Source organism: Capsicum annuum, unplaced genomic scaffold (assembly GCF_002878395.1).
Source record: "Capsicum annuum cultivar UCD-10X-F1 unplaced genomic scaffold, UCD10Xv1.1 ctg78969, whole genome shotgun sequence".
Lineage (NCBI taxonomy): Eukaryota > Viridiplantae > Streptophyta > Magnoliopsida > Solanales > Solanaceae > Capsicum > Capsicum annuum.
In genome coordinates this window covers 162,503-172,253 of record NW_025889505.1, presented here as the reverse complement: position 1 = coordinate 172,253, position 9,751 = coordinate 162,503, and positions in this window count along the sequence as shown.

Below are 9,751 nucleotides of genomic sequence, written 5' to 3'. Positions count from 1 at the left end.
AAGTTTCAGCTCGTCGCTCGGCTCCGGTTCCATTCCTTGATTTCTTCTTTCCGCTCTAATCAAATCTCTGAGGCAAACTAGAACATTCATTGCATTGCTTCCCAATGAGTGTCGGTTGTCTCCAAGCTGTTGTCGTCCTGGACTAAAGGAGCTCTCTGATGCAACAGTTGACATTGGAACATTCAAGATATCTCTAGCTAATCTTGAAAGCACAGGATATTTTGTTTCATTTCTCCTCCACCAATCCAACGTGTTGATCCGTCGTCTGGAATCCTCTGGTGCCATCCGAATATAATATTTCAGTTCTTCCCGATAAGTTGATGTGTAAGTTCTCTCATCAACACTGTTCCAACAATTTAAATCATAAAACGAATCAGAAAAACCACTATGTGCCGGCCATTTAGAAGATAATGGCTCCTCGGGAGGATGAGGAACTACAGTTGGAGTGATATTTGTAGGTACAGCTAAATCAAATAAATCAGCATAGTGATTTTATAATTTTTCTATGTAATCCTTTGCATCGGTCGTAGCCGTCCACAAATCAGGTTGTACTTGTTCAAAATCATGGTTAGTATTTATTTCTAAGTTCGTATAAATAAGAGTACTAAAGTGGCACATATTATTATATTTCATGCACGAATTTAGCATAGCACCAACCAAGTAAATAGGGGGAATCGGGAAAAAATATTTTTTAAATTTCGTAAACATGGTGCCAACAGCTTCTTTATAACCTTCTTTATTTTTATATTCTTTCAGCAAACCAAAAATATCGGTTATATATGTCAAAATATTACAAACAGTAGGATAATAAGCACCGAAAAATTCAACCGTAGCTACATAAATTTTTCTAAAAACTTAACAAGATCATTAATTATAACTCAATCAGAATTATGTAGTATGCAATCAGCAGAATCAGTAAATGAACCGCAATGTTGGTTAAAAGCTAGTGTAATAGGAATTCTATATTTATAACAAGTTTTTTAAAATTCATACGTAGAATTCCATCTAGTATCAATTTCCTCAGGCATCAAAATCGATGTAAGTCCATTTTCTTGACATTTAACTTTAAATTCTCTAATTCTCGATCTACGATTATTTCCTTGAATAAAACCAATGGCAAGACAATTTTTTTCAATATAAAGCTCAAAAAACTCAAGACCATCTTTTACAATTAAATTATATATATGACATGTGCACTTAATATGAAAAATTTTAGGCAAGGGCGGAGATAGCTTAGATTTTACTTTTGTTATAGCAGTCTTGTTGTTAGAAGCATTGTCAAAAGCAATACATAAAATTTTATTTTCGATACCATAATATCCGGCAATTTTAACAATAGAATCAGCAATAAATTGTCCAGTATATTTCCGATCTTCATCATATAAAAAAGCAAGAATATGTTTTTGCGTCACAAAATTACTATCCATCCAATGACAAGTAACGGTTAAATAATCATTTTTATTTACAACACGACCAAGATCAGAAGTTAGGGACAATCTACATTGAATATTTTTTAATAATGTTGATAAATAAAAATAATATTGTGAATGGAGTCTAAAAATATCAGACCAACAAGTAGTTCTAGGAATACCGTTAAACATAGGATTATAAATTGCTTGTATATAACGAATAAAGACATCAGAATAAGGAAAACTAAAAGGCAAACAACCCACAGCTACCATTTTAGCTATTTCTTCCCGGTCTCTCAATTTATTATACTTCTTCGCTACGTGACCGGTTGCTGGGTCCATTCTAGTTTACGTTGGCCCACCAACATCCCCACCACCTTGTGCAATATTTAACTCTCTTTTGTGATCTTCAGCTATATGTCTCATTAACGTACCCGTACCCCCTTGCTTGCCTCCACTTCTATGCTTATATATTTGTTGACAACTATTGCATTGCACCTCAATATTTGATATACGTCCAAAAAAATTGCCATGCAACACTAGTTCTTTTACGAGGTCTTGGGGCACTGGGAGGACGGGGAGGGAGATTAACCGGTTCAGATCTAACGTTAGCATCTCCTATTGCGGGTGTCTCAGCAATATTTTCATTATCTTCGTCTAAATTAACCGCATCTGCTTTATTTTCTTCTTCTATACCGTAATTTTCCTGAGCTTCTACATAATCCATATCATGAGCACCTACACCTATTTCTTCCTCAAAAGGTGTACCAAGCGGTACCGGAGGCGAAAGCATACGGGTATATCTACTACTTGAACTACCTCTACCGCTAGTAATTCGCTTTTTACTACCACTACCGCTTCTGGGATAAAAACTTTTAACACCTTTAGTAGCGAGGTTTCTTAATTTATCCATAATATAAATTAAATTAAACTAAAAATATTCAAAATACACAAATATAATAAAATTAAATATTAAACAATTAATACAATAAATAAAAATTAAACGTAAGAGATGGAATGACAATACCAAATTTTGAAAGTATCCGAAGGTTGCGACTTTAGAAACTTCTGCTCGTACTTTGTAAACGAAAAATTAAAAAATTAAAGTGAACACTTTAAGAAATTAAATATATTGAATATTTGAGAATTGAGAATTGAGATTTGAGAGAGAATGAGATTTGAGAGAGTGAAAAATTGTGTGAAAAATGATTTGAAGTTGTAGGGTATTTATAGAATTTTTTTGAGATTAAAAAATATTTTTTGAAGTTAATTTTTTTTTTTAATAAATGGGCCAAAACTAGCCGTTTGGACCCAAAACGGCTATATAGCCATTGGGCCAACGACTAGTTTGGCCCAAAATCCTTTTTTTTTTTTTTAAAAAAAAGGTATCTGGGTCGGTCTGGGCCAGTTAACCTGCGGGCCTGGACCGGGCCGGGTTAGCCGGGCCTATTTTAAAAAAATAATTGGCCCAGGACCCGAAACCCTAAAGCCCTAGGGCTTACCGGGCCGGCTCAAACTGGGCCGGGATAGTTACAAGGGCCGGGTCGGGTCGGGTCGGGTCGAGTCGGCCTGGCCCACTTGACACCCTTATCGTGAACAAATAAAAAAAAGTGTTCTACCACCAAAGGATATGGTGCAATGGATAGGGTTGCTCCTCTCTTAATCAAATATCTCGGGTTCGAGTCCTGGGTATGAAAAATTCTTAGTAGGGAACACTACCCTCGAATGGAGCCCTACCCAACACGAATTCAAATTAATCGGATTTCAATACAGGTACCGAACACCAAATGAGAAATTAAAAAAAAAAATGCTCTCATATTAATAAGCCTAGTATGTTGTCTTTTGATAAATAATTTTCTTTTGTAAAGCCTTGCATGTAAAACTAAGCAAGAAACAACTAAGATGAATGTTATATATAGCCTAACGGCCAATGGACAACATACTTGAATTGTAAAGGATATAAGTATCCGGTCGGCCAAGTGTTGAGCCTCTTTCATCGATGGACAAAATATATCTACATATAAAGAGTCCTAAATCTATAATTGTCAGCCATTGCCCGTATGAGTAGAATATAATACCTATAGTTTTGCACTTTTAATTTCTTTCCATATATTTTAGAACCTCTTTTATTTTATGATTCATATATTTTATGGATTTTAGAATTTTTATTTTTTTTTCATGTATTTATTTAACGAGGGTTCTTCCTATATATTTTAGGAGTTCTTAATTCAATAAAATAATAATTAAAGAAAAAAGGTGAAAAGACTATTTTGTCTATTACTAAATCTTTTAATGAGAAGCAAAAAGTTCAATTCACTTTTCTAATGGTCTTCAAACTTTTAATATTATATATATATATATATATATATAATATACTAAAAGTGTGAAGGACTTAGAAATGTCGTTTGAACTTTTTGCCTTTCATTAAAATTTTTTGTTTTAGACAAAATCATCTTTTCATATTTTTTTCTTAAATTATTATTTAATTAAATTTATAATATTGTCAGATTGAGATATTCAAACGCCAAAAAATTCGGGAAAGGAGTATCTAATCTATTAAAGGTTAGATTTAGTTGCTTTTGTCTAAAAACCTTTTCATGCACAAAAATTCAAAAATAAGAAGACAAATACACGTAGAATTCTAATATTTCTTAGAATTTTAGGGTGTATCCACGTAGAACTCATGTAAATTGGTTAAAAAATCTATCTCAAAGGCAATTCTTTAGTTAAATATTTTATATCAGAAAAATTGAAATATTTAGAATTTTACTATATAAAATTTGAGTGTAAATAGAGTTCTATTTAACAATGATTAGGATTTGACTGTAAATAGTAGGGGTAGGTATGGTATATACCGAATATCATATCGAAATTAACAAATTTTATACCGCAATATGAATATTATGGTAGTTGGCATGGTATTTAGTAGGAGTTTTAAATTATCTTGGTATTTGATACGGTATTTAATATTTATCAATAAATATCAAAATACCGTATACCGTACCGAAGTTTTTTAATAATATATAAAACTCATATATAATATATTTATGATTATTAAATATATTTATATATCATCCATTAGCCAATTGAACATAAAAGTATTTTTTATTTAGAAATAAATTATTTGGGAAGCTTATTATTTAAGAGTACTATACTTAAGTTTAGGTAATATTGTTTAGAGTTTGTATCTTGGACTATTCAATCATGGTGATTGAAATGTTCTTTTTGTGTAATTGATTAACAAAGATATTTGTTAGTATGATATGATTGAGACGTTTTTAAAGTTTAAAGTTGTAGTTTTTCTCATATAAATATATGTAAGTCGAAATCAAATAAAATATTATTACCGAATTACCATACCGTAAAATATCAAAATCGAATTTAAAAATACCGAACCATACCGAACTAATTTGGTATGGTAATGGTGTTATTCTTTTAGATACCGAAAATCAAAGTTACTGTACCAAAGTTTAAAATACCGTACCGTACCATGTCTATCCCTAGTAAATAGTGTTCTATTTTTTTTTCGGTTTTCCATCCGGTGTTTGGTGCCCGCATTGGAGCCCCGACTAATCCAGATCGCGCGTTGCAGGGTCCATTAAGGTGGCAGCGCTCCCACCAGAGTTTTCTCCATAATCAGGTCCAACTTCGATCTCTAGTTAAGAGTGGAACAACCTCATTCACTGCACTACAAGCCATGTTGGTGATAGTATACTATTTAACAATGCATACAATCTCCTTAAACTCTGATTCCAACTGCAGTCGCATCAATTAAGGATTTGCTTTGTAATATGTATTCTCTGTTCTTTTCTTTGGTAAATAAAAATGAATTTTGTTCTTCATTAAATTTTTCATCTTATCAACTTTTTTTTTTTTTTTGAGTTATTGTATTGATTTTCATATTGAGGTTCATAATTGTACAATTGATGTTGGGAGTTATATTAAACTAATTTTAAGTTAAGATCTGAATTACAAATGAGTTCTCTTATGCTAATAAATGGTGACAAGACAGATTTGATCCCGTGTTCAAGGTAATTAACAATCCGTTTGAAATTGTTGGTACAACACTACTTATTTGAGAAACATTTTTATAAAATAACATTTCAGAAAAGTGCTTTTAAAACAAAAAAATAATTTATGTTTGGTAAATTCATTTGAAAAGTGTTTTTGATAAATAAATTATGTTTGGATAATCTTTTTCAAGAAGTATTTTTTTTCAATCAATATTTATATACTGAATACATTAAAAAATATTAAATAGTGATATATTACTTAAATAATTTAAATTTTGCATAAAAACATCAAACAAAAATGAAAAACGACTTCTGCTTCTGATATTATCACATATGCTCTTGTACGTTGCACATGAAAAATCTAGTTATATCATGATAATTTTTTTAAAAAACATACCTTAAAGTGAGAAAGCAATCTTGATTCAAAAAATAACTTATTAATAATAGAGATGACTTTATATTTTGGAGAGCAATAAAGTATATGTATATATGAGAAATATTATCTGTATTTATAGATGAAGAAGAAGGTGTGCAGTACGATAAACTCATTAAATAAGTAGAAGATTTGAAGAAAAGGTAAAAAAAAAACTACATTAGATTCTATCTGTTTTTGTTACCTTTGGATACATTTTACTGTGTCAAAATTTACTAAAAGTAAGCAAACATATACACTAAAATTTACTAAAATGAGATTATATTTGTTATTTGTTACCTTTTCTTTTGAATATATTTTTATCGTGTCAATTCTAAAACTAAGCAACCACATTCATCATTCATATACGTATACCACATGATAACAAATATTTAAAATAAAATTCTATCTGTTATTTATTATCTTTTTTTTTTGGATATATTTTTACTATATCAAAATTTACTACGAATAAACAATCATCATATTCATATATATACAATACATTGTAACAAATATGTCACTTTTCCTGAATTATTTATTTAAAATTAAATATTTGAGAAAAAACTTATATGTGCTGTCAAAATACAATCTTATAATATGATTCATCTGTCAATTGTTATCACTAATAATTAAAAATAAAAAACTATATATTCTTTTGTCATCATCATCAATGATATTTTCAAATTTATTTAAAGAATGAGTGAGAATAAAATAAAAATATATAAATCATAAAAAATTATGACGTAAATATGAAATGTAAAATTTAAAAATCAAACGTTAATCAAATTTGTAAGATATGATAATTAATTAATAAGGAATAGATATATGTGTGTGTGTGCGCGTGACAGGAATATTTTGTTCTGCTTCTGCTTTTTTTGAAAAGAAGAAATTTTCTGCTTCTTCCCAAAATCAGAAAAACTGTTTTTGCTTATTTTTAAAAGCATTTTTGCAAATTTACCAAACACTTAATGCATGGCCCCTAATTGGAACAAGAATACATAATGTCATTGTTTTGATTTGTAATTTTTTAATTTGTTCTCATATTATGTTTCAAGGTGAAGCTTCAAAATAGATAAAAGTACCAGTGAAAAGTTTGTCAGTAAATTTAGGCCAAGATGAAGTAGAATTCAAAAACGAAATTTTGTTGGTTACCAAGCTTCAACACATGAATTTGGTTAGTTTGTTAGGATTTGGCTAATGTTGGTTGGTTTTATTTTTTCAGAACTAATTTTGATAGATTTTACAAAATTGAGGAATCGTTACTATTAGCTTTTCACTTATTTTCTCAGTCTATTATCTATAGTTCTATATTACTATCTATATCTATAATCTATATCTATAATATATTAAAAGTGTGAAGAGTCATAGAAATATTATTTAAACTTTATGCCCTTCAGTAAAAGTTTTTGCTTTAGACAAAGTAATATTTTCACTATTTTCCTAATATTTTAAATATTTATAGTAAAACCTTTCCTAATTAAAAGACGACTATTACCTTTCAAAAATTCTAAATCAATTAAAATTGATTTTAAGAAGATTTGAAAAATTTAGCAATAAATATGAAAGCGTTAGCATTAGAAAAAATATAAGAAGTATCAAACTTTTAAAAGTTTTATGTAAGTAATTGAAGATTTTCAAAAGAATTAAGTTTAAAAATAAGGAAAGATATTAAATATAGAAAAAATTAATCGTATTGCAAATATGGTTCAAATCGATGTGTCTCCCTTTAGCCTCTGCATGATAAACGCAAAAGTGACGATTCATTAACCACTTGAAATTCTGGTGGTAAAAATATATATATGCTTACAATAAAATATATGTTATGCTTATATTATCATATTAAAGTGTGAAGGATCTCACGATCCATTAACCACTTGAAATTCTGGTGGTAATATATACTATATATCTAGAATATATTAAAAGTGTTATTAGAAAAGTGAATTGAACTTTTTGTCCTTCATTAAAACAATCCGTTTTAGACAAAACCATCTTTTACCCTTTTCCCTACAATTAAATTCTACAACCTAAATATAATAAAATTTTCCTAACTAAAATTTTCCATTACCCAAATTTTCCTTTATCCTTATTTTCCATATAATAAAATTTTCCTTTACCCGTTTTCTATTTTCTTTTACCAAATTTATCTTTTCTCCCTTATATTTTCCTTCACCCGTTTATGCTTTTTTTAATCCTACTTGATTCTTACTTGGTTTCTTTCAACCACGGCTTTTCCTGTCCTTCTATATAAACGCTTGAGCTTTTTTTCATTGTTCATTGTTGTCTTTCTATATAAACGCTTGAGCTTTTTTCTATTGTTCATTGTTATAAACAGTTGCGATCTTTCATTGTTTTCCGTCTCAGCACAGTTTCAACAATTTCAGGTTTTTGTTCGTTATATCATCTCTCCCTTTTTACATTGTTAATTTAAACATAATATTACTTGTTATGCCAACTTAAATTGCTAAGCTTAATTTAGCTTAATGTGTCCTGTTAGTTCACTATATTTTATTTTCTACTACTCATAGCATACCTCAACATATTCCGTACTATGTATCATTTTAATAGAATATATTATACTTTTTGTTGCTCATAAATAACTTCTTTATCTACCACCTACCAACAAGATTCACATATTCAGGTATAATTCTTCTCATCTAACCAATTTACCTTTATTATGAAATTATACGTTCTTATCGTTCTAACTTCTACTTATCTACCACCTACCAACAAGATTCGCTTATTCACATATTCAGGTATGATTCCTTTAGAAAAGTGAATTGAACTTTTTGCCCTTCATTTAAACAATCGGCTTTAGACAAAGCCGTCTTTTACCCTACAATTAAATTCTACAAAATAAATAGAGAAAATATCCTATTACCCCCCTGAACTATACCTAAAACGGCTGTGACACACCTCAACTTAAAAGAGGTCCTATTACCCCCTAAACTAATTAAAAATGTAATTTTGATTAGGGGTCTTCACCTCAACTTCAGTGTGTTATGCCACGTAGGCACTAAATGTGTCAAAATTAAACTTTTAATTAGTTTAGGGGTAATAAGATCCCCTTTAAGTTGAGATGTGTCTCTGCCATTTTGGGTATAGTTCAAGAGGGTAATAGGGTATTATCTCAAATAAATATAATAAAATTTTCCTAACTAAAATTTTCCTTTGCCCGAATTTTCCTTTACCCATATTTTCCATAAAATAAATCCACTGCAATCACCAATTGAGTATACATCTTGTATTGATGGGGCACGTAACCATTCATCAATCCCAATCCTATCAATTCATGGAGAGTTATCAGTAGAGAACCAAACCAAATGAATAAAACAATACACATAAGCTACGACCGTCTCTAATGCAGCTGTTCCTTTGCTCCTTATCTTTGAGCTTTGTTATGTAAGCAAGGCTTCAATTTTAGGAGAACTGGACAACAATCAACTAGCTACTAACCTTCTACCCTAATCCTTGATCTCCATATCTTTCTACCTAAGGTGAATCAATCAGCATAACATTTTTTATCAACGGGGCTTGGAAGCAGGAGTTGCAAATTACTCCTACTTCACCTCTTATGAGCCTCTTCTTCAACCTTATGCTAAATATAAGAAATGAGAATGAGAATAAAGTTACTGAAATTGTCTACAAGAAACATGACCAAGTACAAGCTAATTCAATTTGTAGATTAGAAGCCCAGCAACTCATTCATTCTAGATGCATTATGTATTATTGAATTATCTTCAGTTCGGGTGACCCCATCTAATGTAGCTACCGGATGAATCTTGAGATGGGGAGCATGATGCCACATAAAGCTACAAAAAATGCAGTTACATGTCTTTCAGTTTGATTACAAAAAAAAGAGGATTATCATTATAAAGTAACATGGTATTACCTGGTTATCTACTGCCCTGCAAAATCAA